The sequence below is a fragment of the Lynx canadensis genome, chromosome B2 (genome assembly GCF_007474595.2).
Source record: "Lynx canadensis isolate LIC74 chromosome B2, mLynCan4.pri.v2, whole genome shotgun sequence".
In the NCBI taxonomy this organism is placed as follows: domain Eukaryota; kingdom Metazoa; phylum Chordata; class Mammalia; order Carnivora; family Felidae; genus Lynx; species Lynx canadensis.
The window spans coordinates 119,745,195-119,767,561 of record NC_044307.1 but is presented as its reverse complement, the minus strand read 5'-3'; the positions used below and the strand labels follow the sequence as shown (position 1 = coordinate 119,767,561).

At 38.8% G+C, this 22,367-nt stretch overlaps 1 long non-coding RNA gene across 1 annotated transcript in view; it reads right to left on the bottom strand.

Moving 5' to 3' along the window:
- LOC115514398 overlaps positions 1 to 9,965 on the bottom strand; it is a 92,997-nt gene extending 83,032 nt beyond the window's left edge. Inside the window, exon 1 of the long non-coding RNA XR_004343662.1 lies at positions 9,899 to 9,965. This is a non-coding gene — a long non-coding RNA (uncharacterized LOC115514398). The remainder of the gene's footprint in view (positions 1 to 9,898) is intronic.
- Positions 9,966 to 22,367: the final 12,402 nt, after the last annotated feature.

Genomic DNA, 22,367 nt, shown 5'->3' with positions numbered 1-22,367 from the left:
GATTAAACCAACCCAGTATTTTTGCTTCTGGATTGATTTTACATAGTGAATTTTCACATCAGATATTCACTCAATGGGTGAAGCCTTATATTAATAGACCCATTTTAAATGAACTGTCCAAAATGTCTTGAAACTTTGATAATTATGGCTCTTTCCCCATTTAGAAGCTCTAAATCTTACGAGCAACATAATTTTCCTATGTACCGTTTTTTGACTACAAGTACATCCTAATATCAAATAAAAATGATTGAAAAGTAAACTGATTCCTGTGTCAGCATAATCTAAATTTGGAAGGCATCATCTTATAAGTAGAAATGGTGCTAAAATTCTGAAGTTAGAAGGTTTACTGTAAGTAAGAAGCCAAAAGTTCAGACATTCAACCAAAGTTGATCCAAACCTCTTAGGTTGGAAACATCACAAAAGCGGGCTTTTCCACGAAATGGCCTGTATTTCCTGTTTTTAGCTAAGCTGGAAGTGCAATAGGAACAATACTTATTATGGCATGTCATTGCTTCTACTTTTGGTCTGAAAACACCAAGCAGACGCTATGAGTGTGACGAATCAAAAGAAAAAAAAGTTGAGTGGAGAGGTGTTCTGGGCTATGAAAAGGAGAGTTAATGGGAACAGAATTTCCTAACTTGACCACCAGTTAACCATAGCTTGGACGCCCAGTGTGCTATGAGTCACTAGCAACTTGCTCCAAAATAACACAAGAACATCTTGGGCTAAATCATTACTGGAGCGTATTGTTAATAATATTTCCAAAAAAAAAAAAAAATCAACTAGAAACAGTTATCCAATGGGTAAAATGGCACTCATATAAACTCCTTTTTACAGAATAAATCTGGAAAGGAGACAGCGTGAGCCACTTGCTAGACAGATAGTCTGATAATGTTATTCACCACATGCATTTAGAAATTTTGGGCAAAAATCACAGCTCCCATCCACAGGTTGATAATAACTCTTCACAGGAAAAGTGTGGAATTGTTAAAGACAGAACACACGCTGAATTTTCAAAAGCAAAGTCTCCAAAGTCTTATGGATTGTGAAGACAGAACTATATGTTGCATCTTCCAGAAGGCCACTTACTGCTGTTATATGAAACTTACTTTCCTAGAGACTTTAAACTAAAACTTCCTAACTGATAAGCTCAAACCACTAATATTCAACCATTTAGTTAATATAATTGTAGGATCTACACAGTAGCGATTGTGCATACTCCATTAAGAAAGCAAATTTGGGAGCTATCACGCTTTTCTACTTAATTGCTCTGTGATAAACAACAGGGTATGAAGTTGGACAAGTCACTTAGTGATACAATATTTAAGTATCCTCTTCTTTAACCTGGACATATGACTTACCCTAATCAATCAATCCCCAAAGATGAAGTACAAAAGTTTCTAATAATAAAACACAGGAGAAAACAAAACAAATGTTTGGCCAAGACCAGAGAGCCTTAATAGTAGAAATATATTGACACTAACCTAAACAGGAAGTTTGTGAGTTCTTGCAGAGTAAAAGCCAGAAAACAACAAAATGAGACAGCAGAATTGAGACATGGGTGTAGGTGTCACTGGCTTCCTCATCCATCCTTTTGTGGAGAGCTGTCATTCCTAGAACAAGGAGCAGGACTGGCAGCCTGGTGGTCAGGGCAGTGGCCTCGGGCCAGGGCGGGGGGGTTAGAGCTTCCTGGTGCAGTGACTCACCAAGGTCAAACAGAAGAGCAGAGAATGCAAGGTTCAAAACTAGCCCTGGGGCAAGTTCTCCACCAAGGTCAGAGTATGAAGCAAAGCAGAGCAAGAGTCAGTAAATTCTAGAATAGGGAGCTATGCCAGAATCACAGGCAGAAAGATGATAAGAGGGTCTAGACCTTTGTAGGGAGTAAGGATGACAGGTCTAGAATGTACTTTCGGTGGGTGCAGTGAATGAGGACCTGCCCTAAGGTCTGGGGCAGGAATCCTGCACTGGCGTGTGCTGCTTTGGTCTGTTCTATTTCTGTGGGTTTGACAATCTCCATTTTACCACAATTCCTGTCTCTCCCCTTTGTTTATACCCTTGATATTTCATATGTGTATTGAGTGTCCCCAAGAGTTTATACTCCAGGTCTAAGTAATACTTAACGTGAAAGCAGATTAATCAAATGCACATACAGTATGTTTGTTATTCATTTTTATGACTGGGTTAATAATTTAGTAATTTCAGTCGATGATTAAAAAACAAGAGAGATAAAGTAATAATGGGTCTCTTGTTCGGTGGCAGTCAGGCTTCCTTCCTGGAGCCGTGCTGTTGGCGGGCTCTGAATCAGGCATGAGCTCCACTGTGAGACCACATTCAGTTGATGGTAAGGCCTAGAATAGTGTTACTGGACTTTAATCTAGCAGACTATGTATATTTGTTTGTTCAACTTTGATCTCATGACAAAAAAAGGCTGTGTTTAATTTCTTTAGAAGGACTTGCCTGGCAGAAGTAATCCTGACACAAAGGACACTCAAACTACATAGAAGCCAAACAAATACATATAGAGTGACTCCCCTCATTTATGAATTACATGACAATGAAACCCTTTAGTGAGTTATGCACTGGGGCAATGACCATGCCCCATTCATTGTTTATTCCCCAGCATTTAAGTATTGTGTCTGCCATATGGCAGACATTCTGGAAACCTTCAGTGAACTGAACTGAACTGCACTGCTCATAACCCCATCACTGGTCTCCTTTCATCCCTCCAGGGAACAAGCTGTACTTGACCTCCACTCAGCCATCACTTCCTCACAAAGACCCTCTGCAACCTCCCCAACTTGATCAATTCCCCCTAATAGTTATATTTCTACCATTATGCACTCTCCTTCAAAGCACCTATTAGCTGTAATTGTACATTTACTTGCAAGGCTCTTTGATATAAACAATACAAACCATAAACACAAAATTCCAAAGAGGCAAGGACTGTGTCTTTTTGTTTTTCGCTCATGCGGTAAATATTATTTTTGTTGGCACTCAGTAAATATTTGTGAAAGTGGTGGACCAAGAACCTATCATTTTCATGGTTCCCTCTCATTCTAATAATACTCACAAGACCTCAAATAACATGCAATAAATTATTCAACACACACTCACGTAATAGTCAGAGCTGGGAAAGCAAGTGTGCAATGCAGGCCATCCACTGAGGAAGAATTTTGACAAGGCAAAGGAAAAATGCAAATATCTTTCATTACGGCTAGAAGTTAAGTCTCCATTCTGGAACATACCATTAAAATGTTTGTGGAAAAATGTTTACTCTTTTATAGGCATCTCAGTTGTCTCATTTTTTTTTAAAGCATAATCCATTAAACTGACCACTAAAGGTCAAAAATCTCAAATATTTTCAATTTCAAATGGCCTAATCTAGCAGCCTACGTATATTTGCTTACATGGTTAGGTAAGCCATATGTAAGCAGTTTTTCTGTGAAATTGTTCTCTGTACCTTGGGAGTAAAAACAAACAAAAAACAAAAACAAAACAGAAATACTCTGCTGATCAAAAATATAATACTGAAAAATATGAAATATGGTAAATATTAAGGTTATTTTCTAGTTTAAGACAAAGAAGGAGAAGAAACAGAAGCATGGTCATATTTAATCTGATATCTGAACATTTACAATAAACCAATAAATCCAATTATTCTAGGCAGCAACTTAATAAGTAAAATCCCAGGAGAATAATTAAGAGGCACAAAAATAACAAAAACCAAAGAAGGCTATCGCTTCGATGGGACCATATTTATGAAGGAACCCCTGTGTGTCAGCATACTCAGCACAAAAGATTCAGCAGGGAGAGACACAGATAGAGTCCCTGTCCTCAAGAACTTACCATCAATGAAAGAGGCCTCAACGCCATGTGAAAAGATGCTCAGCATCACTCATCAACGGGAAAACGGAAATCAAAACTAGAAGGAGATATCACCTCACTCCTGTCAGAATGGCTAAAATAAAACAGATAAGGAATAACCAGAATTTATGAGGATGTGGAGAAAATAGAACCCTTGTACATTGGTGGTGGGAATGTAAACTGGTGCAGCCACTGTGTAAACAGTAGGGAAGTCCCTGAAAAAGAAAAATAAGCTAGAAATACCATATGATCTAATAATTCCACTACTAGCTATTTACCCAAAGAAAACAAAAACGCTAATTCAAAAAGATACATGCACCCCTACGGTTACCGAAGCATTATTTACAATAGCCAAATTAGGGAAGCAAGCCAAATACAAAAGCCAAATTAAGGTGTCCACAGATGAATGGATAAGGAAGATGTGGTAGATATATACGGTGGAATAGTACTCAGCCGTAAAACGGATAAGATCAGGCCATTTGTGACAACATGGATGGACTAGAGGGTATTATGCTAAATGAAACAAGTCAAAGAAAGACAAATACCATATGATTTCACTCATATATGGCATCTCAAAGAGGCAAATGAATAAACAAACAAAAAGTGGAATCAGGCCTTTTTGGAGAACAGACTGATGAGTTGCCAGAGGGGAGGGTAGTGAAGGGTTGGGCAAAACGGGTGAAGGCCAGTGGGAGATCCAGACTTCCAATCGTGGGACGAATGAGACACAAGAATAAAAGGCACAGCATCAGGAATACGGTCACTGGTACTGTGACAGCATTGTGTGGCGCCAGATGCAGGTGCACTTGTAGTGAGCACAGCGTGATGTACAGACTTACCGAATCTGTGTTGTGCACATGAAGCTTATGTAACATAGTGCGTCAACCATTCTCACATTTAACAAATCACTTAAAAAGCAATGAAAGAGGCCCTCAGTGTGCGTCCCGGACTCTTCGGAGCATCCCAAGCTTCCTCCTGCTCCCTGGGCTACACTCCTGATCTCAGGCAGGGCCACATGGATGCTCTCCTTCCCCTCTAGGGAATCACTTCTCTTCAAGTAGCCAGAATTTTTAGGCACAGTGATTGCACCCAGTCAGGTTTCAATAGATATTTTTAGGCTAAAGTAAAGAACAGATTAATTAATCACCTAATTGATATGAGAAGGAGATCTGTACAGTAGAAGCTGGGTGAGGGCACCTACAGCTTGCTCTCAACAAAGGTCAGGTTTCTCTGGCTTGGCTCTGATCTACTAAGCTTTTGAGTGTATTTCTTGATGACTCATCTGTCATCCGAGATAAAGAAGACATTTTTATGGCTGACTGAAAGTCAGCCTTGCCCAAAAGTGAAAGTTTGGTTTTCTTCTTTAACCATGTAATATGGGTAGCAGATACCCCTGAATCTTAGAAGGTAGAAGAACCACAGTTCTGTCACTGTGTGACCTGGGGAAAATCATAAAACCTCTTTGTACCCATTTTTGTCATCTGTAAAATGTTGACAATCAGAAAGAAATTTTGTGAGACTTAAATGAGACAGCACATGGAACGCATTTGGCAAAGCATCTGGCTTATAGTAAGCACTCAGCCTGTGTTGGTATGATGATTAATACTATCATGTTAACTGTGGCATTATTCCTCTTCCTATCTATATTTTGTTGGGGAAATCAAAGTCCTGGTTAGATTGAAGAGCTCTGGTAAAAAGCTCAAAAAAAAAAAAAAAAAAAAAAAAAACCTGGTAATTTCATTCACTCACTCTACCAATACTTAGTGAGTTTCTGCAAGTATCTGGGTTGACCAGCTCCCAGAGTCAAATGGGCAACTTACTGAGGACGTGGAAGGGAGAAGGTAGAACTGAGAAAGAGTAAGTGACGCACAAGTTAATGGAACCAAACTAAGGTCCAACTGTTGGGGTAGTTATTATAAATAAAAGGGATCAGGTACAGAAGTGAATGTAGAGTCACTGGGTAGTGCTAAGCCTTAAAAAAGTGTATTAACCTTTAACAAGAGGAGAGTGTAAGTTTGGAGAACTTTCTTACCCATGCCTGGACCCTACTTAACCTAAAATGCTAAAAAAACTCCCCATCTTAAATAGCATAAATCTCATCAGAGATGGTTTGTTGGGTTATTGGTCATCATAATAAAAACCAAGAGGTAGAACATGGTTACCTTGGAAAGAATTACCATTCAAAAATGAACTGCAAACCTATTCATAAAAGGAAGTCTACACTGAGCTGAGGATGAAAATCCAGCCTAGTGAGGAACAGTGAGAATAATTTCCTAATATGTTGAGTAATAAAATGGGAAAGTAAAAGCAACTCATCAGACCAAAGACTTATCCCAGGTTGCTCACGGCTGGTCTTAAAGAGAAAAGTTAGCAGTGTCGAGGAGCAGCAGTGACTTATCTGAAAGTCACCAGATTCTCTGCAGGGTCATTATTTGCTGACTGCTTTCCACCAACTACATATCTGGTTTCCACCAACCATGCCAGAATATCCTGCTAGAAATACGCTAGACTCAGGAAACCGCGTATGCGTAGACTCTAAACGTCTTGTGGGTTTTTTTGTTTATTTTTTAAACAGGCCAGAGATGAGATGGAGGGACAGGAAGATGCCTTGTGACCTGTCAGAACTGTGAAGGCTATTTTCAAGCTAACACTTAACCAGTCGTACTTGTACAGGTGCTGGAAGAAGACAAGACATACCTGGGTCAGAGAAAACTGACTTTATTACTCTCAGCTGTAGTGGTACCAGAGTATTAGCATTTTCTTGCACTGGTCCTCAGAACACCAACTGACACAGGGCAACACCAGAAGGGTCAGGTGGCGCCTGGACATAGAGTGAGCATTTCAGGAGGGGAACCCTGAGCTTAGGGAACCTGAACCTTTTATACTTCTCAGTAAGCATGCCTAGCCTTTGGACAGAGACATTGTCTCCATTTTCCAAGGTGTTCACTATATAAACATTCTTGAAATGATAGAGCAGAATAAAGTCAGTTAGTTCTTCTGCTCACAAAACATGTCAAAACGAGACACCCAATCTGAGAATTGTCTCCCAACATGACCTTCACACTAAGTGCACTCATGATTTTCTCTTCTATTTCCTCTTCTGTAAGGTCAGCACAGATTTCTAAAACTTGTCTTTTACCATTTCCTAAAAGGATTTGGGGATTCATATTTTAAGAGGCCTTTGCAACATAGAATATCTCTTTTCTACCAGTGCCAGAACAGTATTCAAAAGTATAGTCTATACCTATTATGGGTTTAAGTTAGGCATAGTCCTCCTGTATACTATGAAAGCATTTTAATAATGTCCCCTGCATCTACCTACCAGTCCACCCAAGCCTCCTAAGTAAGGCTGTAACAGGGAATAGATGAAAGGCCTGACGTTAATACTTACTTAAGCTGTTGCTTTGGATGAGTCACTTCTTCCTCTACCTTAATCTCCTCATTGTCAAATGCGGCTAATAACACTCACTCTTCCTACCACACACAACTTGAGAAAGTCAAACGTCATAACATCTGTGGGAGCATTTCATAACCAAGAAAATGTCTTTAAAGTGATTTAAAGACACAGCTCACTGTGCCTTCAGAGACACCTTCAGTGTAGGCACATATACACCAAGTCCGGTCTTGTCTTACCCTCAGAAATTGGGTCATCATAGTGCATCATGCAGAGTTGTTGGGTAATCAGTTATTTGAAATTAGATTCATGTGTTATGAAATGTCTAGGAGATACCGCTTTACCATCAAGGATTTGGGGGGATGCTGTGGGGTAAAAGAGGGAAGAAGAGGGAGGGAGCACAGTGTTATTTCTAGGCCAGAAGCCATTTCCAAATATATAAAATAGCCAAAACTGTGATACCAAACAATGGTTTGGGTCAATTTTTGGTTGAAAATCAGAAAATAGGAAAGAGATAAAATATATTATCACTTTTCCTTAAAATCTTCATAAATGTGTCTTCATGTTTTTATCTTTTCCTAAGATACCAATAAGACTATTGTAAGAGTATATTATTTTTTCCCAACAGTGTTAGGGTGGGTCTACAGGCAATGCACAAAGGTCTCAAGAAAAATAGTTTAAAAATCCTAAAGGATGCATTGCAGCTCGTGAGGCAGTTTTCATGGTGCAAATTACAAAGGCTTGGATCCAAAATTCTGCTCTCTGCCTAATTTTCCAGAAATAGAAAAACATATAGACTTTTAATACAGTAAAAAGGCCAGGAACACAAGCACTATCAGATCAAAACCGAGAAGCAAAGAGACCAGGAGAAAGCGAAGACGGCAGGAATCTGCTACTGATGCATAGCTTTGAAATGAAAACCAGAATAAGAATAAAAAAGAACTAAAACATGGAAATCATATGTCATTCTATTATTTCCTTTAGGAAGAAAGCTTGACCTGGATCATTCCTACTCCCCAGGACCTTGTGCTCTAGTCTCTTTTCAGAAGTTGCCAAATTTTGGCAAAGATAACCACTTAAAGGAAACAAGTTTCCATTAAAATTAAACCCAACAAAATTATCTCTTCCCTGAAGTACCTTTGAGCTTCAAATGCTTTGAGTCAGTAATGAAATTAGATGTATCTAAGCATGTTTCCAATAGCATCCAATAGTCCAGAAGGAAGTGATTTGTAGAGCTCCTCATTATGAACTCTGTTTCTGGAGAATAGTGACTTCAGAAGTCTGCTTTTTGCACGTGTTTTCTATGCACTACTCTGTTTTCCATTCTTTTTTTTCTCTTAGCTTATTTGGTCTGGTCTTCCAATTATTTTTTTTTTAATTTTTTTTAACACTTATTTTTTGAGAGAGAAAGAGACAGAGCACGAGTGGGGCTGGGGTAGAGAGAGAGGGAGACACAGAATCTGAAGCAGGGTTCAGGCCATCAGCACAGAGCCTGATGCGGGGCTTGAACTCAATGAACTGTGAGATCATGACCTGAGCTGAAGTCAGACGCTTAAAGCACTGAGCCACAAGGTGCCCCTGGTCTTCCAGTTTCTTCACCCTGTGTTCTAATGTGTTCACCCATCTATTCAAAACATCCAAAGTTCTTAGTATTATATTTTTCAGTGGGAGAATGTCCATTTGCTGAATCTCTATAGATTCCAATCCTCTGTTGAAGCTACCATCTCTTCAACTATTTTGCTTCACCATTTTCTCCTTTTTCTTGATCATATTAAAAACATAGCTCTTTTAAAGTCCCTTATGTGGTAAGTGCAATATCCCAATCATTTCTGGGTTTATTGTGTTTTTTTTCTCTTGGGTTTCAGTCATTTCTTCCTGTTTTATGGCATGCCTTGTCTTTTATTGAATATTACAGAGACTCTGAATGATATCTTTCTTCAAAGAGGGTTAAATATTTTCCTGGCATTCAGAAAAAATAAATCTGGTAGATCTCCTGATCCTCTCTAGGTTTTACACGAAGCTCTGTTAGTACCTATTTCAGTTTTCCTAGAGTAAGATCCCTGCTCCTGGGGTTTGACAGCAGGGTCTCCACCGAAAGCCCGAGGTTATTTACCAATACTCCTCTACCTTGGCAACACTTAACTCCTGTCTCTCCCCTAGCACCATATGGCTGTGAATAACCCAGATCAGATATTTGGGCATCAGACAGACTCTTGTACTAGGTTTCTTAAGGTCTCTGCCCGCTTATGCACAGGTGAGTAGTTAGCAAATGAGCAGAATTATATGTAGATATTTGGGCTACTTTTCTGTGGTTTCCTCCTCTCTAGAAATGCACGCCTCTATTCCTAGCCACTTTGGTTGCCCCAAATTCTGACTTATTTTTCCCTGGTCCAGTAACAAAGCCACCTCCTTCTTATACTTCATTTATGATATGGGCATCAAAAGAGAATCAAACTCCCTCCTTAAGGTCAGTAGAGCAGCAAAGACAGCTTGACATAGTAGAATGAGGCTAGGCAGAGTTAACGGTATAGGGGGTAGCCTACTAAAATAGCAGGCGGTAGAAACAGCCTGATTTACTATAGCAAACAAGAATAGGCACAATTCAATGTCAAAGTGGCAGAAAATCAGGTGAGCACTTACATCAGGCAGACTAGGCGATCCTCAAAATCTTGAACTCCAATATGAGCAAGGCATCTAGAAGGCAAAGAATTCTGAAGTGAATTCTGGGTTAGCTCCATGGGCCTCTGGTGTTCCAATTAATTTTCCCTGACAGAGGAAGTCTTTTATTTTGTCTAGGTCATGGCTAATCAATCAGACTCAATCATTGAGAGGCTTAAAGCAACTTCGACTACTTAAACAGTGACCTTGGCCCTCAGAATTGTATAAGGATATATATATTTCTGTCAGGAGATCTATAATCTACCATCATCCCCTTGGATTCTGTTTCAGACTGCAAGAGAGCCTCCTATATCCTCAGCATATTCAAACTCATCAGTCAGCCAGCCATCCAACAGAGATGAGGGGTCTTCCAGCCTGTGGGAGTTGTAACTCACAGCAAACTAAATAACCTACTTAATAAAAAAATCATTTATAAGAAAATATTTTTTTAATAAAAATGTAAATTTAATCAACTATCCAGGCTTTCTCTCACACATACTATATTTACCATGAGCGATGTATTATTTAATGACTGATATTTAAGTTTTAAAGAACACAATTTTTATTTTCTAGCTAAGCAGCTGCAAGCTGCTTATTTTTAATTTAATTTCATTTAATTTAAATTTATTTATATTATTAAATTATTTTATTATTTATTTATTTTATAATTAAATTTTATTATTAAATAAAACATTTATTAAAATAAATTTAATTTAATTTAAATAAAATGCAAGCATTTTTTACGTGTTTATCACTATATTCCTCTCCTACTTATTAGGGAAAAGATGAAGCACTCATCATCTGGATATTCCCAGAGCCTAGCACTAACACACACATTATTCAATAGGTGAAAAATGAGTTAACCAATTAAACATTGAGATGGGTTTGTACTAATCCAAGGAAATGCCCATCCTGCTGATATCAAGTTAAATGGACTTTCTTATCAGGTACAACTCTATAATAAACGTGGAGAAGAGAAAAGAATCTGGGATTGTTAAGATTCTAAGTTACAGATTCTTTATTAGGAAGGACGTAGGGTATAATCAAAAGAGCAGAAGAAGAGAGGGTTTGTTCAAGAACTGGTTCTGCCACTATCTGAGAATGTGTCTTTGAGCAGGGCACACAATGCCTAGGGATTCAGTTTCCTCACCTGTCAAAGGAGAGGTAAGTGTCCCTCCACAGAGCCCACACCCTGCACTGGGTGGTGAGCTAAACACCAGTCCCCTCCCCTGCAAGAAACCAAGTAGTTCCTCTTAGTTTCTATAGATTATCTCTGTGCCACCGGTGCCATGAAAAGCAGAAGACTACATGATCCCAGAAATTTTTCCAACTCTGCAAGTTTTTAATTCATGTTTAACTGGATGAGACTAAAAAACAAGCTGTCAACTTTTGTAATCAGAACCAAGGTGCCCAAACTAAGAATTTCTGAGAAAAATCCCCAAGACGTTCATAATTTTTCAACTTACATACTTAATAAATATTTCATCCATGCCTTAAACTCATTTACTCAGAATTCATCACAAAACTTATTTTCTGAGAACTAATGCCACTTCTAAAAGGACTTCTCAGTCTATTCTTTTTTAGCATAAAGCTGGAGTTTCAAAGCAAAATAATTTAATTTAGTAACTCAGCTACCAATTACTTTGCTTTATGTAGTTTTAAATAATTGAAAACCTTATTTTCCTGTTTATCACTTATTGGGTTTTACCATGAGCTAACAATGCTTATAAAAGAAATCATTGGAACACTGAGAAGCCCTTCTCCAGAAAGCAAATTTCCACATGATCTCTAATTTTTTTAGTATTTTAATATGGGATAGTGATGCCTGGGTGGCTCAGTTGGTTGAGTGTCCAACTTCGGCTCAGGCCATGATCTCACAGCTCAGATGTTCGAGCCCCATGTCGGGCGCTGTGCTGACAGCTCAGAGCCTGGAGCCTGCTTCGGATTCTGTCTCCGTCTCTCTCTGGCCCTCCCCTACTCAAGCTGCCTGTCTGTCTCTCTCTCTCTCTCAAAAACAAATAAACATTAAAAAAATTAATTTGGGACAGTAACTCTTTCATTGTTCTCGATAATATTAATTATTAAAGTAAATATAATCATATCTAACAGCTGGGGGGGTAGTTATATATACATCAACACAATACTAAACACTTTAAATAAACTACTGAGTTCTCACAACTGCACAAAGTAGATTTTACTATAGTCCCCATTTTCCAGACAGGAAGGTAAGAAACAAGCTCTCACATTTAACGACAGCCTCGCCCCAGTGACCAGACTCCGGAGCCCACGTCTGGAGACACTGTGGCACACGGCTGCACACCAGCATCTACTATAGGACATTAATACCCTGGGAATGAAATAAACCAGGATGTTGAAAATTGCTAAAAACAACAGCAGTCAGCTAGAATTCATTCTACTCTTTTCTATTTATTTTTATTTTCCTCAGAATATATTACCCCATCATAAATTAGATAGGATGAGGTAATGAGAAAAAAAAAAAAAAAAGCAACAGACAAACAGCTAAAGCCAGGAAATGTGCACTTACCATCAGTTTTGCCACTGGCTATGTGGCTTTGGACAAGTCTTTAAATATATATTCCAAGCTGGGAGTCGGGGGGGGGGGGGTGACTTTAATTTTACCTACATGAAAATTCACAAGGGCTTTAGGGAGTTACATCAATAGTATTATTAATCACCAAACTGAGCTTCAAAAAACTATCCTAAGATGGTTTTAAAAATGGTTTCCTTTGTTTCATGGGTCTTTTCCTATAAATAGGAGTAAAATTGGCAGTATTTCCTGCATGACACGTCTTCATTACCCTGCAACTTTCTAAAGACAAACCGCATTAGATCAACTCTAGAGAGGCCACATTTAGAAGACAGCAATTAGCAAACACTTCCTCAAGTTTATTCACCTTACAGGATGGATGCCTTGCCTTTTGTTTTTAAGAAAAAATAAACTGAAATTAAAAGAAGGCACATGTTTTTGCTACATTTATGTCAAATAAAAATCTTACAAATGGAAATGCTAAGTGGTGAGACGGTCAGGATGTGATCATATGTTTGAGTTTCCATGGGCACTGGTTCCCTTCTCAAATACCTTACCTTCCTTACAGCGGCAAGTAGGCGGTCAGTCGCTTCCTCCTGCTACCTGACACCAAAGAGTATGCCGTTGTTTTTAAGACAAGCTAAAATGAAAACTCTTATTCTTGAATTTGCTGATTATATATTCAAAGCAGAAATTACATTTCCCTTCTCTTCCGGATTTGCCCATCTAACGCTATCTGCTAACTTCTGTGTATGTAGAACTTTTATAAGTGGTTAGATCAACTCAGTTTTAATAATCAACCCAATAAAATGTGTGCGTTAAAGAAGTCTAACTTCCTTCTGGGGGTGGGGAGGGGAGACAGACATTTGACCTTACTTTGCGTTTGTTTTTTTGTTTTTGTTTTTGTTTTTTTTTAATTTTTGTTTAAATGTATGCATCATGAATTAGTCCACAAACCAAATGAGTACAAGTTTCACCAATTTTAGTGGTTTTTCAGTTTGTTTTACTTTTGATTTAATGTGTTAGGTCTTTTTTTTTCTTTTTTTAAGACATCCACCAAACACTGACTCTATATTGTTTTACCCATTTACCTTCTAATCCGATTGTTCGTTCTCTTGACTGTCTGATAACAATCGCCCACCTTCATAACATCTAGACAGTTATCGAATTCTCCTCGTAATACTCTCAAGGGTATTCTCTGAGAGCGAGTCTACCACCTTAGTCCATATGTAAACACACCCCATGTACACAAGCTATTTACCTAAATGACCCTGCAGAATTTTAAAGAAGTGTAGCTCAGAGTTTATATTTATACGTAACTCCTGATACTCTAATCTGGGGTGATGGGAAGAGAAATCTAACACGGTTGACTTACAGAGTCTTTAACGTCCTATTTTGATACCCAGTCATTTTCCACTCTTGGCAATTATCTGAGCGAATTTCCAAGAGTTTTATAGAGTAGGAAATAGTTTCACACATTAGTTAGTAAGAAGGAATACTCCATCTCCATGCCTTTAGGCTGCAAGCTGACCCAAGAGTAGCCCGATCCAATCAGGCTCAATTCAATTCAAGTCAATTCATACTTACTAATATGCAAAGCACTCTACTAGAGATAACAGAGATATTTAAGACAGGTACACGCTGGGCCTAAAGAGTTTCTAGAGAAAATAGTACGCTTCGTCAAATCTGGAGAAACAAAAATCTGCTTATGCTAAAAGTAATTAGTCTTCCTCTGGTTTTGCATTTGTTTTCACTTCTCTTCCAAATAGGTTCTGAGGGCAGAGTGATGTAATTGCTAACACGCAATCCAAGACATATGAGGTGCCTGTAGTTCCAACCATATAATGGTATATGTCTTGATATAAAGTAAACAATTACATTAACCTTATATATAAATTTTATTTATTCTCAAAAAGTTCTGGTGGGAACTGAAAACCCCCAACCAAATAAATAAGGATATGGTAGATTTCACTGTATTTGTTAACAAATAACATTGCCAAGTTTTTTAAAAAATATTTTAAAATGAATTAGCCTGCATTTCTAACCTAAAGATAACAATTATTATATATTTTCTTCTGTGAGTGTCAAAAATAAACTTTTGAGTGTTATTTAAGTTGGGTATTTAAATGGACAGTTCTTTATTAACTTAAATTTGAATAAACATTATGCCTTCATTAAGAATTATATTTTATGGGGCGCCTGGGTGGCTCAGTTGGTTAAGCGGCCGACTTCGGCTCAGGTCATGATCTCACGGTCAGTGAGTTCGAGCCCTGCGTCAGGCTCTGTGCTGACAGCTCAGAGCCTGGAGGCTGTTTCAGATTCTGTGTCTCCCTCTCTCTGACCCTCCCCCATTCATGCTCTGTCTCTCTCTGTCTCAAAAATAAATAAATGTTAAAAAAAAATTTTTTTTAAAAAAAGCATTACATTTTAATTAGGCTTTTTAAATTAAAAAAAATAGTTCAACCTAAAAATAATGAGATAGTAGGAAGGTATATTGGTTTAAAAATATACTGTGTACATTACACAACTTCCATAATTTCTTTCAAGTACAGTTTGCTAGGAAAATTGTTAGGTTTTTTTTTTTATTACTGATGCAAATGTTACTAAAAAATAAAAAATAAAAAAGTCCCTGAACTTTACCTTTCTACTTCATATTTTCATGAAATTCTAGTTACTGTAATGACCTTAAATCTGTGTTCTGACAGGTGAGGGATTTTTTTTTTTTTAAGAATCACATGCTTATCCATGTAGTCATTTATCCAGCAGTAGGTAGGTATTTAAACTCTACAGAAAGCATTATGCCTTGTTCTTTGTGACATACCATTTTAGCTAACAAATATTGATAGGTCACTATATCCTCTTTACTTTACAAAAGGTGATGTGGTGTCTGGAGAAACATACGGAATTTGGGGAGTTAGAGAGGCCTGTGGGAATCTTGGTTTGACCACTCATTGGCTCCACAGCACAGACATGGTATACCATCTCACCCCCCACTCTGCCACTCCCCTTATCTACAAAAAGGACGTTAATTTTATAAACTTGCAGGTTGTGTGAGGATTTGAGCTAAGCTGTATTATCAATGTAGCATGGGTCCTCAATGAAGGTCGCCTCACCCTACACGTGAGGGTCACCTCTGCAGATTGTGAAGAGAGAAGACTACTCTCTTCTCCCAAGCACACGGATGGTCCCAGGGAAACTGCGTATGAGGAGGGAGACCACCCAGCATCCACTGAGACCCCGCAGCTGTTTCAAATGGACTGTACACAGGGGGTTGCTGGAAAAACAGGACGGTGTGGTAGGAAGATGAGTGGAGAGAGGAGCCTGCCGCCCAGAGGAGACTATACCACTGAAATATGCCTGCTTTTGTGCACTCTGAGATCCGGTTTTATTTCTTCAGTTAACCAGTATCTGGAGTGAATAGTGTCTAAGGTCACCGCCCTGTGTTCTCACACTTAGCGTATACTGAAAGGGTCACCTGGATAGCTTCAACAAGGCACTAAATGCACAGGAAAAGTCTCACACCAGAAAAAAATGTATATGCCCACTCAATGTGAATACCTTATTAATGGCAATGTAAGTTTCATTTTACATTTTACTTCGCATTTGTGTGACTTTTCACTTTTTGTTTCTTGTTAGCTCATCTTGTGTCTCCAAAGTGTTATCATTCTGGCATTTGTTTTTTTTAGTCAGGTCCCTGAACACAATATTTAAGAGCCAAATTGCCAGTTCAAAGCCAGATATCTGACAATACCATCATTAAAGAATATATTTGTTCTACAAACACTCACTCAACAAATTCCCATCAAGTAACATCTATAAATGAGGTGCTGGGCGTGGTACAATGGGCGAAGGGAGAAATGATTCAATTCTGCTCTTGTGGAACCCCGTCTGGTAAGGGATATAGGCAAACCACCATCCAGGTAGAGAAAGGCTAGTGAAGGATAAGCCCTAGCCAGGTCTGGAATGCCAAGAGAGAATGTAGCAGGTAGAGCTGAAGAATGAAGAAGAGTTGGCCAGCCTGCACGAAGACATAAAAACACAAAACTCTTGCTCAAGTCTTCATTAGACTAACAGACCTCATGCTAGACTAACAGACCTCCCATTACGTTGTGCACCCATTACTGAGCGAATGGATGATGAAAGAATGTGTGAGACAGCTTGGATCAAGTAATATTCACTTTAGCCATGTCTGTTCCTGAGATATAAACATTCTCAGTCCATTAGAGCTATTGGATGCCCACATTGTATGAGGAGTCATGAAGAACCATAAAAAGAAGAAAAAATATAAACTCTGCCCTCAAGAAAAAGGCCTTAATCCGACAAATATCTATTGTGCTTTAAGTTTTGTCCATATGCCTGGAACTCTGCAGGTTGTGGAGAAAAAAAAAAGTAATACATGCTATTTATTAAAGCAAGAGGAGAAGCAGAACATGACAACTCCAGCATTATTAATTTTTAGTTTTGACACTCTTAATTTTACCCTATAAATCTGCAAATGTCTTCTTAGCACTCTCTAAGCTCTGATGAACTATTATAAAGCAAAGTACTATGTGTATGTTCCAAAAGATTAGAGGACTCAAAATAAAAGTGATGTACTCAACATTAAAAGAAAGAAATTATGATTCTGCTTCTTACCGTGCACACCCCACCCCCACCCTTTAATCTTTCCAGTTCATCCCCATGTTGGCTCAGGTCAAAACAGCCCATTTATTCCCATCCATATATGCCACAGCATTTACAAAGTCAAGACTGTAACCATTCCCAAGGTTTGGAATGTCCTTACTGCTCCTCTTTTCCTTACCTTTTAATACAGTTTATGTCCATGAAAAAGTCATACCAGGTTTCTCCATATCGGTTACTTACCTTCTTTTTACTCCCGGAACACTGACTGCTGTATCTATCTTTCTATCTGTGACCACTGACTACCTTACCACTGACCCACAGACACCCAAGCATGAGTTCCTGAGCCTCATAGCATGTGGCTGTATCATGATCTATGCTTCAAAGTTCCACAAAAGTTCTAATTTCAGGGTCATGAAATATTATATCACACCAACCCTCCAGAGTTCTCCATGTCCTATGGTTCCCATGTCACATAAATGTGAGATCACTGGTTTAACTCTTAGTCCACATATGATCTGCTTCTGCAAATAGACTGTAACCTCACTGTAAGCAGGAACTTAGGATCTTTTAATATCCCACTGTGTTTAAAAAAATGTTAGAAATATAGCAAATGCTCCAAAAATCAAAACATTTGTAAATTATTTATTTGGAAAGGAAACAACAACAAATGACTGATTTACTTTAATCTGGGTTATCTGAGTAGCTTTAATGCTCTGGAATAGTTTCCCACTAAGATCTTCTTATGCCTTAGGCTAGGCAACCTTAACAACGGTATAATTTTTTTTTTTAATTTTTTTTTTCAACGTTTATTTATTTGTGGGACATAGAGAGACAGAGCATGACGGGGGAGGGGCAGAGAGCGAGGGAGACACAGAATCGGAAACAGGCTCCAGGCTCTGAGCCATCAGCCCAGAGCCTGACGCAGGGCTCGAACTCACGGACGGCGAGATCGTGACCTGGCTGAAGTCGGACGCTCAACCGACTGCGCCACCCAGGCGCCCCAACAACGGTATAATTTTTTAAATGACATCAGCCAGCCAGTCAGTCAGCAACTTTTCCTAAATACCTAATAGTGTTACTACTCATTTTTCTAGAGAATTTTTTACCTTAATAAATTATGCCTTGAATAAAATAACCACTGTATTCCCTAGTATTCTAAAACACATAAACTTAACCAGGTATGAATACATGAGCTTCAGAAATTTCATTTATATAATCAATAAATACAAAATACCTATGAACTGATATAAATATGCTATAATATAAATCACCATAGTTCCTAAAACTTTAGTAATCATGCAATTTTAGCTAAATATAGAATATTTGTAGAATATTTTAAAGTTCAAGCTAGTTCCCAAACTTTACATAAGGAATTCATTCAGTGGTGGATTTGTTTGCAGTTGATACTATGTGAGAAGTTATTCACAAATACTCAGAAGTCAACTTCCAAGAAAAACCTTAAATTACCTAGAAATTCAAAAAAAAAAAAAAAGATAGAAATTTGCCAGTAAGCTCTATGATCTTTGATATCTTAAAAAAAAACAAAACAATTCCTATACTTTCGTCATTCCAAAATGTTAGAAATTTTAGAAAGCCTTTGTTCTAAAATGTCATAAAAATATCATCTCTATTCATTCCATTATGTTAAAAAAGAAAACACTGAAAAGCACTGCTGTATCCCAATACTGTGACATAATTAGAAAATTTTATAAGTAATTGCATTAGAAAATACAAATGTAAAAGTAAAACTATATCTCTTTCACATTGATGAAGTCTGTAGTCACCAGGACATTCTGTAAGTGCAATATCCAGAAGCCATATGTATACATATATCTGTGTGTGTGTCTATATGTGTATCTAGATAAACAGATAAAGATATCAAATGTCCAATGAGTGGGTTCAATAAGACAGAAAAGTAAACTTAGAGATCAAGACCAGCATTTTAAAAAATGGAATGGAATTGATTGTAAAATATCAAAAGTATCACATATATTAACAATAACTATCGTCTGTGAAATTCTTGGTTCACTGTGTATGTATATGTGTGAGTGTATATGTCCTGGATCAAATATAAAATGAAATCCCACTGCAGTCAAAACTGTATTTGGTATAAACACACCTTACAACTCCCCTAAGTGCTGAATGAGCAAGATGACCAAAGTTATATAGGCATGAAATACATGATAAAATTGCAAGTTACTGAAACTAACTGGAGCAAAATAGGAAATGAAAACCAGAGAATACAGCAGGGTCGGTGGGCAGTGAGACATACAAACGGACAAGATAGGAACCAGACACAGGGTCTTATCTTAGAGGCAATGGAAACTATGTGAAGATTCTAAGCAGGTTGAGCAAGCACTTTGCATTGATAGATTCTTCAGGGAGCAGTGGAGGGAATAAATTGAAGAGGGCAAATAATGTGGGTCAAAAGACCAGTTAACAGAAAGGCTAATGCAGTGATTCAGACAAAAGATGCTGATGGCATGATATGTTGGGAAGATATACTGAGAAAGTAGAGACCACAGAGCTTTGTGACTGATTAAATACAAGAGGTGAAAGAGAAAAAAAGAACATCCGCCAATGCACAGGCTTTAATATAGAGTGGTATGGTGCTTCCAATCACTAAATCTGGGAACACATTAAAGGGAACAGATTTGGGGGTAGAGGGAATGAGTTTGGCTTTGAACATGCATACTTCAAGACCTGTGTAAGACAGTCAGGTGAATATCCTGTACACAGCACAGATGGACCCAGAAACACGTTTTGGTTGAGAGCCAGAGAGCAGGAAACCATCATCAATGTGGTGGTTAAAGAATACGTAAGTAAGAAAAGGACCAGGGACAAAAGACTATGGGACATCCACACCAAAGGGGAAGGCAAAGGGAAATAAGACTCAAGGGAGGCCAAAGGAAATGGTCAAAGAGATGGAACGAGAAGGGACTCAACAATACCCACAGAGACCTACCCAGTAAGGACTGAAAAGAATCCACTGGATTTAGCGATGAAGAGGTGCTTTGGTGCTAATGTGCAGTGCTACAGTCAGGAGCCTTATTGCAGTGGGTTGAATGGTAAGTCAAACGTTAAGTATGTGGCAATAGTAAATACAGAGGGGTGTGTGTGTGTGTGTGTGTGTGTGTGTGTGTGTGTGTGTGTATGAGTATATATGTTTTAGGAGCTTCAGAGTTAAAAAAAAGAAAAGAGCAGCATATGGGAAGGTTGTTTTGTTTGTTTGGGGATTCTTTTTTTATGTGAAAGAAATGTGAACATCTTTATAGGTTGAGAAGAAACTACTAGAAAAAAAGATATTGAAAGACAAGAGAAAGTCAGAAGAGAGAACATGGTTACATAGGAGACAAGCAAAGTTGTACCAACAGCACGAGCAGAGGTCTGTCTGTACCATTGCTGCCCCATGGAACTTGCTGCAATGACATCAAGGTTCACCCCACCATCCAAGACAGTAGTCACTAGCCGTATGTGGCTACCGAACACTTGAAATGTGACTAGAACAACTGAGGAAGTGAATTTTAAACTTTGGCTAATTTAAACTGAAACAGCTGTATATGACTTCTGGCTACAGAATTGAACAGTGCAGCTCAACACTAATGGGAAGAATATGAGGCTGAGGACCCTTCAGTCCTGGGAAGAGCATTTGAGCTGGTCATGCCTGATGGTTTCATGTAGGAAGGAGGGCTGCTCTGCTGAGATGGGGTAGGGACAGGGTAGGACCCTTGAGGGAAGAATGAGGTTTGGAAGGGACATAAGGTAAAGGATAAGAAAGAGCTGACCAGAACAACGAAAAGCACAACACAGCAGAACTGAGGGTCCAGCTGAGACTGGAGACCCCAAATGTATGCAGGCAGTGTAGGAACAACTAAAACAGGGGGCTGGCTTGATAAAAGGTTGGGAGGCTGAGTGCCGGAGGTCCTAACAAGAGACAGTTGACATAAAACATGACGCCATGGGGCGCCTGGGTGGCGCAGTCGGTTAAGCGTCTGACTTCAGCCAGGTCACGATCTCGAGGTCCGTGAGTTCGAGCCCCGCGTCAGGCTCTGGGTGGATGGCTCGGAGCCTGGAGCCTGTTTCCGATTCTGTGTCTCCCTCTCTCTCTGCCCCTCCCCCGTTCATGCTCTGTCTCTCTCTGTCCCAAAAAAAATAAATAAAAACGTTGAAAAAAAAAAAAAACATGACGCCATGGACAGGTAAGGAAGCAAAGCCACATGCTCAAAAGAAAAGAAGGGGGCACGAGATCAAGGTCTCAATCGGGTCAAATAATAGAAAGGGTAAGTGAGTGAGAGAGCAGGAGAGGATAGGTGGTTTAGGACCCTAGGGTATGGAGTAGTTCTAGGTAATGTCAGAGTTTGGGGCAAGTCCTAATCGGCTTAAAAGAAGCAGGCAACAAGGACTTAGAAGTTTGGATGGTTGTTCTGGTGAGTACTGACATAACCCCTGATGGTGGCATATTCAGTGAAAGAACATGAGTCAAGTACAAAGCCCCAACATGTCCACAAATCAGTAAGCATACTATAATGACACACAGGAAGAAATCCCGTAAGAATAAGAATTTTTAGGACAGGGTTTCCTCAGAACACTGCACCAAACTCAAGAGGGAAAGGAAGGACAAGTGTGAGAAATATGCTCTCAACTGTGGCATATCAGGAAGTCCTGAAGAGGGACTTTCCTGGAGAAGCAGAGAGATAGGAGGGCTGACCAACCATCTACAAAGACGATTATCTCCCAATAGGGAGGGGTCATATTGGTCCCGTAAACAACCTGCCCAACCTGTAAGTTTCTCTACTCAGCTTCTCTAGGACTTCTGTTGCACTTTTCTCCAAAGTAACCATGGAGGTAGAGGAAGTAACCATGTTTTGGGCTATTAGTATTACAAAATCAGGTCACAATTTTTGCAGCTCTTAAATGCAATTGTATTATTGAAAGAGACATTTTATTTTCCACTCCCACAGTTCTAGCTAGAACTAGAATTATCTAGCTATTGAATTTCATCAGGTTAAATCTCCCCATATGTACCCAGTGGGTTCAGTATCATCCATATTATAAAGCCGTGTCACATTATTGTAACCAAGTCATTCTCAACCTCATTTTATATATATTAACACTTAGTCTCTTTCTTTCTCTCCATCTTCCTCTTTCATTTTATGACTTTAATGGCAAAAACTAGAAACTTAAAATGCCTCCTTCTCCTATAGTGCCAATAATGCCCCCCCCCCCCCACACACACGCATTCACCTCTCCATGCTACAGAGAGACATTTTCCAGGCACTG